At 37.4% G+C, this 13,670-nt stretch overlaps 1 protein-coding gene across 1 annotated transcript in view; it reads right to left on the bottom strand.

Moving 5' to 3' along the window:
- Nucleotides 1-1,823: 1,823 nt before the first annotated feature.
- Nucleotides 1,824-13,670, bottom strand: part of LOC149564681 (Exostosin family protein) — an 86,681-nt gene continuing 74,834 nt past the window's right edge. The window contains exon 3 of the mRNA XM_089818229.1: nucleotides 1,824-2,171. The gene's annotated coding sequence lies outside the window, so the exon portion shown is untranslated. The remainder of the gene's footprint in view (nucleotides 2,172-13,670) is intronic.

Consider the following 13,670-nt stretch of genomic DNA (forward strand, 5'->3'; position numbering starts at 1 on the left):
GCTTAGATTCACTTATCAATATCAACAACATCTGTGCAAGCTATCTCCTTGAGCTTTGAATTCACTCACACACTCTTGTGTTCACCCTTGCATGCCTCTGGTCCACCTCTGTCTGTATGTCTTTCTCATATGCACCACACTCCATATTTTTCTTGGCTATGTACCTCTTTAAATAGGAAATTCTTTCTTTATAATTTTCCATGATCACCGTAGATCTTAGGGTTTACGATCAAGTTCAACATGATTCATTATATCTACCCATCTTCTTCATCATCCTCAAGAAAATTCTCTAGAATATGTCTGTTAGGTCTTTACCTAATCCTCACCTTGAATTTAATGATCCAACACGTCAATCTTATCTTCAATACAACTAACATCTTTGAAGAAATCAACTTCATTGACTAGACCTCATGATTTCCTCAAATTCATTCTCTACATTATTACTCAAAATTTTCTAAATTTTGTTACTTAGTCATCATTAAATTACTCGGTCACTGTAAATCTTTAGGCTCAGCATCAACGAACTTGATTAGTTGATACTAACACTTGGTCAATACTAGATTTTCTCATCACTAACTATGTCTTGGTTGACACTAGCATCACTCAACATTCCTTAGCCATTTATTCTATTTCTTAGCTTAGCTCAACTTCCTTGATATAAACAATCACTTTTCTTTATCAAATTCTAACTAATCAAATATCCATTGTAACTTCACTTTCATAACTCAACCTTTTCTCTAGGTGCTTTTGTTATGAGAAACTTCTCAAATCCTCTCCATTAATAAAATAGATTTGGAATTTAGATTAGGTAGCAATATGTCTTATCACTAGATTTGACATCAATGGAAAAAAAAAAATTGTTCCAATTATAAGTTTCCAACAGTTGCAATGTGTAAAGATCTCACATCTTGGTATAGCAACAAAGTGACTACCCTTGATCTGGATAGGATGCAATGGTCCAAAAAACCTTTCATCTATTGCTCTTGAGGGCCCCATCGAACACATGTCAAAAGGTTGCACTCTCGCAGTGATTAAAAGCCTCGCACATCCTTTAGTGAAAAGGCATCAATCGTTGATTCAAATATGATTTGAGGGCCAAAATACAATCATAAATGTGTGTCCACCAAGGATAAAGAACTATAAAAGGCTCTGTTATGATGAACATTCATGAAAAGGGGAGAATTAAAATAAAAATATGAAAAAACATAGGGTATTAGATTTTTTTAAAGCCTCACTTTTAGCAAACAAATAAAACCCTTTTTAAAAAGATATTCAAAATTTAAAGAAAGGTAAACCCCCTTTTTAACTACTTAGGATTTTTTTGACACATAGAAGCATAATTTACGCTCAACCATCCCTGATTTATATGACTATTACCTTATCCATTGGGAGCAAAGATTCAACTAGAGGCAGGAGGTCCTATTCAATTAACTTGTAATTGAATTTATCAACTGTAATCACCTATTTCCATTCTTATGAGATATCTTTTTCATAAACTCATGAATTCAACTAATTTACTGAAGTATTTATATAATTCATTGAATTAAAAGAAACAATATAGCCAATATACAACCCATCCAGATTGCATTCAATCAAATGAACCTTATTCAAATGATCTCAAAATTAATAAACTCATGAAATGGAGACAAAAAAATGGTGACACGGATCTAATGTAAATACCCTTTTGTATTATCTTTTTTGTTGACTAATACAATAACCAATAGAAACTCAATGAAAATCCCATGAATTCATACTAATTCTGTCATTTCTATTTGTCATCAAAAAAGTACATAACTAGAAATAAACTCAAAAACAACTACACATGACTGAACCATTTGTACTTTCTTGAAAATTGAAAACATACAAAAATTTTGGACCATCACAGTGCCTTGAAAACTCATTTATATAACATGAGTTGCAACAAGCAAAGGGAAATTGTGATTGATAGGTGTCCTTTTTTTTATAAGTAGAACAACCATTTTCAAAAAATCCTTGACACCTTAATTCAAAAAGAAACAACAAAAAATAGTTGCAGATGATAGCTAGAGCATAAAATCTTTAACTTTGTCTTTTTCTCTAACTATTCCCTATTGGTAAGGCTTTTATCTCTGTGATTGCTTCCCAGACAATGACTTCTCTCTTGGTGGGCCATTCGCATGTCTTGGTTGTTTCTAGTTCACCAAAAAAAAATTTCCACCAAGCATTAGTGATCTCTTTACCCTCTTTAGTAAACCTATTCATTTCAATTTCAATCTTGAATAGGGTATTAATTAGTTCATTGAAAACACATTAATCAATATCACCTTGGAAAATGGATGCAACCTGTGGTAAGTCTAGAATATGGTCAAAAGAATTAGATCATTCATTGAAATCCTTTACTTTATTATTAGAATCAAGGACAAAAAGAATTAAAGAATGGAAGCCACTTGTTAATACATTCATCTTATTCTATATTGCTGCTAGTTTCCTTGTGAAAAATTGCAATAGATCTTTCACTTTGTCCATGCCTTCTTTTACAACAATAACTTTATCTGGCGGATCTGACTTTTTTGCTAACAATGGTATCAATCTGTCAAAGAATTGCATATATGGTCCCCATTGTTGGAAGATTGGATCAAGCCATCCTATTGAATCCTTGCATACTTGTTCTACAAATTGTAGATTGGTGAATGCACTATAGGTATCTTGATATATTCGCTTTAGAATGCTTATTCTATGGCTTAGTACATTCATCATAACATTTTTCTTAGTTGCACTATAAGATTAAGGAGCTTCTATTTCCACATTTACCATAGGCACTGGCACTATTACCCCCATAGGTATCTCCTCTGTTTGGGTCTCTAATTCTACAATGTGCCTTTCTTCTTCTACCTGCCTAGGTTGCATATTCTACCTGTGTAACAGCCTTGAGTTTCTCTTTGAGGGATGCTACTTCTACTTCTAAGTTATGGATTTTCCCCTCCAACTCTTCTATTCTCTATTTCTGTACATAGCTCATCTTGAGCTCCTCTTCATACAATCTTCTAATATCTAGGCATTCATTGTATACATCATCTTGAGCTCCTCTTCATACAATCTTCTAATATCTAGACATTCATTGTATACATTAGCTAGCCTATCCTCAATTTCATCTACCTTTACCTCATTCATGAGTGCAAAGTGTTTGACTAGGCTAGAGATTTCTTTCCCAGTAGTATTTTCTAATGTCCACACAATCATGTTGACCTATGTAGTTTCCTATATATCCATCATTCTGGGATTTTTGGTGTCAGGGGCAACACTCCACACTGCTAGCCTTTTCTTGTCTATGTTAAATCTTGACCCCCTCTTTAGTCCCTCACTCCTACTAGCCTCATAACTAATGGAATTGTCTTATCTTCTCATTTGATCAAGAAAAAAGCCCTCTCAATATCCCAATGTGGTATCCAAATCATACCACTCCTATGCACCAACTCCCTAGCTTCTACAGGGGTCATTGTCTCACTCTTGGGATCATAAGCTCACAGTTTTTCAACTAACTATTTGTTCTTTTCTGGATCCTCTCCTTGCACGAGGCTCAATGTGATATCATTCTATTTTATTTAATAAAGAAAGCTTTTAAATTCTAATTATTTGATGAAATAATCATCTTCCATAAACTTTTTAGATTGGATGAACCTGTCATCCAATCTTGATGCTGCAATTTGGAGATAACTAGAGGCTTTTCCTGCCTCTATAGCCCTTTGATGTAAATAATTTTGCCTAATATCATAAAAATACTCATCAATCCCTAGTATCACTTGTAAGGTTCTACTTACAACCCTCTCTGGGATGTGCATTGTTTTCTACCTTTTATTGGCCTTTGGCACCCATGTTGAAGTTGATGGTTGCTCCTCCTCCAAATCAACCTCCAACTATACATCTAGATTAGGGGATTATTTGTTTACAGTGGCTTTCTCTCCCTCTTGCTCATGTGGTATTTGAGACATGATGTGTTCAAAATTTTCTACCATCTTTCTTAGGTTGCCTGGGTGGGGAATCTCTGTGTAAAAACAATTAAAGTAAAGGTTGGTCCTTCTCAAGGCCTCCTCTACCTTCCTTATTTCACCATACTTCTTTAATAGCTCATCAACCTCCCCTATTGCCACTATGTTAGAAATTAAATCCTCCATAGGGATTGGCTTGCTTGGAGGTAGGTTGTATCCCCTAATGGCTTTAACCTCATTGGTAATATAGTTTTTAGGGTCATAAATCCTATAAGGCCCAGTAGAAAATTTGTACTAGCCTAGGTACTCACTCAACTCCTCATATGCATTTTTTCCTATTTCAAAATCCCCTACCTTAAATGTTCTACAAACAAATGTGGGCTTGTGTAGAGAAGGAGGGATCATTTCTTTATTCATCAGTAAAAACTACCAAAATAGTTCAATAATGGCCAATCTAGGGGGTAGATATTTGGGTAGAATGTGAGGAGGGAGTGGGCATGCATATATTGTCATCAATGTGCACTCCTTAAACAAAAATATTTCCCCCTAGTTATGATCTAGTTTGGTTTTCTCATCTAAGAATGAAGGTCTAAGAATTTTTTTTAAAAGATTTGGTGCCCTAAAGAAGGTATGGTCCAACTGCCTCATAATAACAGAACTAAACAAATTAAAAAACATAAGTGCATTTGAATAGTGGAAATTCTTATCCCAAATGTGAGTCTAGAGTTGCACAGGTAACTCCCCAAATTCATCAAAAGTCTAATCAATGAAGTCCTAGCTGATGTAACCAATGTTGTAATATAAGATTAGGTGCATCAGCAATGAATAATGGTGGAACTTGAAATTTTTCATTTCTACCCTTTTTGCATTGATAATTTGATTGTGCATGTTTTCTATGATAAAGGCCACATAATCATATTCTTTATGGTGGAAGGGGTCTTGTATGTCACATGCCATCAGGAATAGGAAACCATAGACACAAACCTTTACACCATCACTTCCCAACACTTTGTGTAACCCATATACTATGTTCTTGAAATAATTCTTGAATCTGCTCAAGGGAAAATGATCCCCCACCTTCTTTAGAATTAGCCTTGCATTTTTCACATTATAATGGATGTGGGGCAGCATAACATTGTTCAAAAAATAGGTCTTAGTGCTCCCAAATTTCCTTTGCAAATCTTCAATGCCTGTAGGCATATCCATCTACACTTCTAATCCAAAAGCTTTTATGAAAGAAGTTCTATCCAATGTGGAGAAAAAGTTTCCATTATGCCTTTGGAATGTCCTGGTGACTGGATTGTAGGAATTTATCAGTGCTTTCAATAGGTCCACATCAACAAACACTTCTAGGAAAATAAACTTTGCCATGTTCCTGTTTCATGGGTTATAGACAAGCACGTTTTCTATTATGTTCTGGTAGAAATATAAAAATAGAATAAAACCATCAATTCTAGGGCATTTTGCATCCCTGACCAGGAAGTAAGGGTCTTTGAAGATGTGATCATTTGCTGAAATGGTGTTCGATGACCCTAGAAGAATTTTTAGCCAATCTTTAGCATGTTTGTTTGGTTTCCTAACCCTTGACTTTTTCTCAGTTTTGATAGCAACCTTCTTCGTTTTTCCTTCAGGTGTGACTTCTACAAAATCATCACCCTCATCTTCAACCTCTATCTCTTCTGTAGGCACCTCCTTGACCTCCTTGTCAGCCATCCTCTTTGCAATTATACTTTAAAGTCTTGCATAGTAACATAGAAATCACAAGGCTATGGATGCTTGGATAAAATTTTCAGAGCAAGAACACAAATTCTTTAGAATGGAAATATTCTAGACATTCAATCAAATATTTATGTTTTAATCATATAGTCTACCAGCTTTTTAATTAATTCTACATGCACGAGCTTTTAATACCACCCTCGTAGGCTAATAGCAAGGAATATCAACCGTGAAATTTGATCCTGATGTCCTTTTCAATGTTTTATTTTACTTGACCATGGTGAATTTGTCATTTTTAAAAAATTGGCATGACACTTTAGTAGCTTTCTTTTCAAATTTTGGTCTTTTGCTCTTATGCTAAGTCCAAATTTTTCTATCTTCATAACCCCAAAAACACCCTTGGGGAACCTTTATGTTCGTTCGGTGATACTTCAGAACATCCCAAGTGTAGAAGCATTAGGGTTTCTCTGGCAATATATTGGAGTCTCCTTTACGCTCTTACGCAACCTCTTACATCGTAGAATCTCAAGCCTCCTCAATAGGTACCTCCATTCTTACACCTCAAACCTTCCTCATATAAGTGTAAAGCCTTTTGCTACATCCTATAGTTTACCCTTTATGCTCATATGCACACATATCACCAAAAACCTTTAAAAAACAATTTATGCTACTATGCTCACTTCATTACTCGAGACTATATGCTAAAGAAAGTGACATGTTGGGAGTATGAATCAACAAATAGGCATTAGTTTAAATCACATATGCATCAAGTACTTATCAAGATAAAAGAACTAACCAATGCTTGCTTGAGTTTTGCAACTCATAGCAACCAACAAACCAAATCCTCAAGCAACCTCAAACAACTCATAAGAGGCCTTCTTGGTGTGTTAAGATTGGAGGTATGTTTGGTGTGCTCTTCCAAACAAAACTATGCGATTGAATCTCTTGAATGGTGAATGTGCAAATGTGAGTGATGAAACCCTGAACCTATGCTATATGAAATGAAGAACACCTCAAACAATGGCTATGGAAGAAGCAATGTTTGAAGGTATTCAAGGATGGAGATGTGAAATGCAACAAAAGAAACTAAATCAATATGCAAGGTACACTAACATGCAAGTGAAATGGAGATGCAAATGCATAAGCAAACTAGACTAGTAATGCAAATATAATCTAAAAACCAACTACCAAGAGTTAGTATGCAACTTAGAAATCACTATGAAATCTCTACTATGAAAACCCAAAACTCAAACTAGCATGATAACAATGCAATTATGGGCGATGAAAATGCTTGAGACAAGGGCTCTATTTATAGGCTTGAGGGAGACCTTGGGTGAGGTGGCATCACATAGTGCCATAAGGAGACACATAAGAAAGCCATGCAAGTGGTCCAACATTTCAAATTTTCTCACACATGTGTGAGCAAACTTGGAGAGAAGGGTGGGGGACAAAGCTTGCAAGAGGGAGTGATCTCACACGTGTGTGCACACACTTAGGCTTAAGAAGGGATTAGCAAGATGATTAAGGTAATTAAGTGGGATTAAAGGGTAGATAGGCTTAGAAGGATGAAAGTGATAGGTTGTAGGCTAGGCTTTTAAGATTAAATTAAATAAGATTTAATTTAACCATAGATTTAGAGGAATTAATGAGATGGAAGGATTTAAATAAATAGAATTTATTTAAAAGGGGGATTTATGGAGGATCATGTATTAAATAAATTTAGCACATTAAGGCTAGAGGTATTTAAATTTAATTTTAATACCTTAGGAAAACGAACCTATTTAATTAAATAGGTAGAAGAATATGACATTTATAATTAATCAGTAAGTAATTAACTATAATGTCAAGGACAATATTACATAAATTAATATAGTCTTTTGGGATGATTTTATTCGTCTACATTTTTCCCCTCTTTGATTTGGTATCGAGATGACATCATATCAAAGTAAAAATAAATATAGGTTGCCCCATAGAAGGTAGGAGTCCTAGGAGCGATGGTAGAGGAGGAGGGTGCCCCCTTATGAAAATTGCATAAAACATAAATTTTGGGTAATTTTCGTGAAAAGGTCTTTGGAAGAAAGGAAAAGGGAGAAAAAATAAATAAATGAAGACATTGCATGACTTGCAGGCAAAAAGGGGGCAGACATGGCTTAGGGAAGGCACAGGCTCAAAATGGGGTCTTGGAGGGCCTATATAAGCCTCCAAGGGGCTCAAAGAAGGTCATTTGCACACCTAAAGATTAGAGCATCCAGAGCAGAGATGGACCCTATTGATCATTTTCAACTTGGTGAGCATGTTCGAGAGTACCAGCGAGTAGTCAAGATGGGCCCATTAGTAAGTCATTTAATCCTCTTTTTCATTTTAGTAGGTTAGGCTAGGGTAGGGGCATTTATTGTACCCTAAAATAGGTGAAAAAATGATGATCATGATGGAGATGATAGTCTCCACCTTGTCCTCTGCATAGATGACAAAAAGATGATCATGTCATCCGTAGAGATGATAGACTCTATCATGTCATCTTTGCAGATGACAAAGTGGGGAATGGGGTCCGCAAAGATGATAGGAATCAACCTGTCATCTTCATAGATGAAAAAAGGGGGTAGATGAGAAATGGAGACAACAATATCTCTGCATCATCTCTGTAGATGACAAAAGGTTGTCATCTACGTTGATCAATGTCTTTGCAAATCAATGTCTGCACTGATCAATGTCTACGCTTATTGATGTCTGCACTGATTAGCATCTGTGTTGATTAGGATAAATTGGTGGAGGACAAGGTTTGATGCCCCATTCTAGGGACAACTTAGGTTAAAGAAACTAACCCTCTACATGTCTATGCTATAGGAGGAGATAGTGTTGTTTAGATCAAGGGAGAATTATCTATCGATCATGGTACTACAAGAGAGGTTGATCGATGTAAACTGGGGACATATTTGGCTATGCTAGTTGGAGCATGTTCACGAGTAGCCAAACCTAAGGGCACATTTAGCACAACTATTAGCTCTCATCGAGCGATGGCATACACCGACAGGGAGCTTCCATCTACCTACAAGAGAGGTGATGGTCACACTGCTAGATGTGTGGTGGATTCTACAAGTGCCCATCTAGGGGACCTACCTAGAGTATGTGTTAGAGGGCTCAAACCCATATCTACAAGAGTGCTTTGGATGGTGACGATAGAGACTACCAATTTAGAGATCATGGCTATCGTGGAGAGGAGCTTTGGAGTAGAGATTACCCCAATTGGTGGTATATCTAGCATCTCTAATCTAGCATATGCTACCAGACTATGCTGAGCATTGCTTTCCTATTGGCTAGGCATAGGTGTTCAGCAACCTTCTATAGGAGGACAGAGAAGTCTACTACTAGGGCTAGACCATTCTGGTAGAGTTATATCATGATCTGCACATGTGTGCTTATCAAACATAGAGGACTATGGGACAAGGGCTGACTCTACTGATGGTTGGTCCTAGGAGCATATCAGAGTCACATGACTAATTACTGGGTAGGAGACTAGACATCCTAGCGAGCCATTTTCCTATAAATATTGGCCCTTCAATCTAGTACACCTCCACCAAGTCTGTGGGATTTTGGTAGCAATGTCTCTATGAGATTATCATGTTCAATTGGACTCGTTATGATGGGGTAGAGTAGTGGGGTATAGCTTTGGTGGTAGGTAGAGAGGATGACTCAAGGGACCAGATGTATCTCTATTTTACATAGACTAACTACTAGACCATTGGACACTTTGTTCACATGGTGATGCGTTATATGCCTTTGAGGGTATGATGGTAGTTTGGGAGAGTGCAAGATGTCATTCTAGACAGGTTTGTGTACCCTGTTGTATCATGGGAGTATGGAAAACTCTGGGTTCATGAGACTACACTACACTTAGCACAGAGCTCATGATTACTGATGCATCTAGTGCCCTAGGTACATGGGCAGGATCAAGGGGATGTAGGCATGATAGCTGCACATGCACAATTGTATGCCGCTCATCAGCCCATGAGACTAATAGTGCCTAGGGCATGACCACTAGTGGAGTAGGTACATAGGGAGGGGGATGGAGTAGGGGATGGTGGGTAGGCAGTCATGATGCCACCACTGACATAGGGGGCACAAGAGGGACTATGAGGGCATAGAGCCTGAGCGAGGAGAGGTCCAAGGCTAGTACCAGCATAGGTACCAATAGAGGCACCACTACAAGAACCAGGATAGGGGCCACAACTATAGTTATAGGTACAAGTTCCAACAAGTGGAAAGGGATAGGGGCTAGTAGAGGACTTGGACATGGTGAGGGTTGAGTAGGATAGCCTCTGTATAGAGCTAGCCTGGTTATAGTGGGTGGCACTGGTGCAGCAAGCATGAGCGGATAGCCTAGAGCAGGCCATGACAGCCATACAAGCAGAGTTGCAGGTTCAAAGGGCTATAGGAGATAGTGCACAGGAGGCCTTAGCAGCCCTATAGGCAGAAATATATGTCAGGGATTTTATAGGTGTAGAGATCCATGTAGATTTCAAGGAGCTAGTAGAGCTAGAGAGACTCTAAGGGTAGATGGCCTCATTATGAGCAGAGTGGGCTACCCATCAGCTGTAGTTGGACGGATACTGTAGGTAGAGGAACATAGCAAGATAGATCCTACAGCCTAGGGCAGCTGTTATAGTCATGTAGGAGGTGATCTCATCCAGCCAAATAGAGGCACATGCCATTCAGGAGGCAACCTATTATAGATTGTTATATCATGAGGTCGTGCCTGACGATCAATGATAGCTAGATTTTGAGAGGGTTGCTAGCTCATTGATCTCAGGGGGTAGATCTAGATCAGAGTAGTCCATGGGATAGTAGAGACCTCGCCTCATTGATCTCAGGGGGGGATATAGGTGGGGTTGGGCCCTCATAGCTAGTGGCTTGACTTTTTACAGTGATCAATTTTTTATAGATATGTGCAGATGCAACGAGTTTTTGATGATGCATTTGTACTACATGATACTACATGATTGTGTATACAGACTATACAAACATTATTTTTTGATATATACATGAGATGATTCGATGGCCCTAAGTGTATATGGATTATGTGATGCATATGATATCTATGATATGGATACTGATGCTTGTGATGCAAGATATGTGTGATGTGATGTTTCTTATGATGTATATATATGTATATGATGCCTAACATGTGAATGATGTAGGTTTGCTAGCAATTATGACATGTATGCATTGCTTTATTTTACATGTATGGATGTATTTATGAGATTTTTTATGATGTATATGCCCCTAGATGCATGTGCTAACATGGATGTATGTAAATGAATTAATGATGTAAACTAACTAAATGAAAAAAATGCCTAATGAACACTAATGAATGCAACCTAAAATAAAAATGTAAAATGAATGAACCTAATGAATAATGATCTGTCAAAACTTGTCACTCATAGAAACCAAGTAGCGTAGCATAGGAGGGAGGGGAAATAAATAGAACCCTTGTCTCAAGCATGGCTAAATGACACCCTATACTACATGAACCCTAACTACATGATATCAAGAGATTCAATTGTGTTTATATGAAAGAGCACACCTTATTTTGATTTTGCAAATGAGTTTATGTATGATATGCTATAGAAGCATAAATGACATGACTCCCTTGCGTAGATTAGAGACTTTAGAACAATAGGTGTAGTTTACATAGTCATGATGGACCAAATGTCATATACAAGCTAGAGAGGTCTAGGTACACCCAAAGTCTTTTTAGGGATCTTTGGTGGAATATGTACTAACTCGTTGCCCCAAGTGTGCAATGCATTAACATAACTTAAAACTGACAAATATGTAGTAAAGCCCCAAAAATAGATCATACCACAAACAACATGTGTAGTTAATGAGAGGCATTCAGGTATGGTCAAAATATGAAAGATCAAGGTGCACCATAAATGGCTTCCACTAACACACAAAATGAAATCAACCAAAAAGAGACCTCATGACCAAGTAGTCATTCAGTCCAAAGTTCCTGCCAAGAACCTTAGGTCTAGACATGAATGTAGTAATACCTCCAATAGGAAGGATGCATCCTATGAAAGTTTGTTTTGTGTGACATCAAGTATCGTAAATTAGTTGTTTGTTTTTTGGCAAATGCTATGAAAAGAACAAGTTCCTCAAATCATTAGGTCTCAAAGTGATTTTGATTAAGTCCTATTGTGGAAAAAAGCTCAGTGTGATGGGATTGGAACAAATGCGTGACAAAAAAATTGCCTTGTGGACAAGAGGTCTTTCAAAAGATGGAGGTGAAATGAAGCCTCATAGACAAGAGGTCTTTTATTGGATGCATGAAAATCATAAGCTAGATAAGACTTTGCACGAAGGAAATGGAATGGTGGAGTGGAGGGAAACAAGCCTTATAGAGAATGGACCAAAATGCTTTTTTTAGAAACTTTTTCTTCTTTTTAGGCTTTTTTCAAGAACATTTTATGAATTTTTTTTTGGATTTTTCAAAAAAAAATTAATTTTTGGATTTTTGCAGGGCTATAAGAATAGTGTACAGGAACTACAAAACTCAAGCATAGAACCACTTGAGATGTTGGATATTTATAGGCTCAGGGAGTGGATCTCCCTTTGGAGTGGTTATCTGATATGCTCTAGAGCCATATTTGGTTGTAACGATAAACAGACCAAGCCAAATAGCCTCAAACTTTCCTTTCTTTTTATAGACTAGAGATTCTTCATGTTATGCTGCAAAACTAAGTCACCCACCTCAAATTCCCGTGGCTTGACCTTTTTGTGATACTAAAGCTACATGTGATTTTGATACATGCAGAGGTGGTTTAGGGCATTAAGTCATCTCTCATCAAGGAGTTATAGCTCTTGCAAGTGAGCAAGTCTATATTCTTCTTCGGACATCAAATTCTTGAGAAAGATTCTGAGGGAAGGGAGCTCAATTTTGATGGGTAAGACAGCCTAATAATCATAAACAAGGGAAAATGGAGTGGCTCATGTGGGGGTACAGATGGAGGTACAATAGGCCCAAAGGGTGGGAGCTAGATGGAGGTTCCAATCATGGCTAGTTGTATCAATGGCTTTCTTTAGGATTTTAAAAATGGTTTTATTAGTAGCTTCAACTTGGCCATTTCCTTGGGGGTAGTATTTGGTGGAAAAATGTTGGGTGATTCTGAATTTTCTACACAATGTGGCAACTTCCTGATTTTTAAAAGGGGTTCCATTATCAGTCATAATATCTTGAGGTATACTGAAATGGAAAATAATTTAGTTCAGGATGAACTTCAAAATTTGTTTTTTGGTGGTATAGGCTAATGGAATAGCCTCGACCCACTTTGTGAAGTATTCAGTGGCGGCAATAATATACTTGTGGCCATTTGAGGAATTTGGGTATACTTGACCAACAAGATTGGATCTCGAGTGGGAAAAGGGCCATGGAGTGATGGTGGTTTGGAGGTCTTGGGCGGGAGCGTGTATCAAATTGCCATGCTTTTGACAAGGAACACATCTCTTCACAAAATGATATGCATCTGCTTCCATAGTAGGCCAATAATAACCAGTTCTAAGAAGCTTTTTTGCTAACATAAGGCCACTAGAATGGGAACACAAATCCCTTAGTAGACCTCTTCTAATGTCATTCTGGATTCATTTGAATTGAGACATCAAAGGAGGGTTCCATCAAAATGTTTTCGAAAAAGTGTGTCACCTAGGATGGTATATCAAGCTGTGCGATGGGTGAAGGTTTTGCTTTGATTTGGGGTGAGGGTTATGGGAATGGTTTTGTGATGTAAATAGGCAAAAATGTTGGCATACCATGGAGACTCATGATCAACAATCTCACACACCAACTCTGAATTAGTTTGCTCATAAGCAGGAGTAAAAAGATTCTCAACAAGAAAATCACATTTGGGACTATATTCTGGCATGGAAATCATGGAGGCAATAGTAGCCATGGCATCTGCTACTTTGTTATTAGCTCTTGGGATCTACTAAAAA

The sequence above is a fragment of the Cupressus sempervirens genome, chromosome 3 (genome assembly GCF_028749045.1).
Source record: "Cupressus sempervirens isolate cs-2001-9-10 chromosome 3, ASM2874904v1, whole genome shotgun sequence".
Lineage (NCBI taxonomy): Eukaryota > Viridiplantae > Streptophyta > Pinopsida > Cupressales > Cupressaceae > Cupressus > Cupressus sempervirens.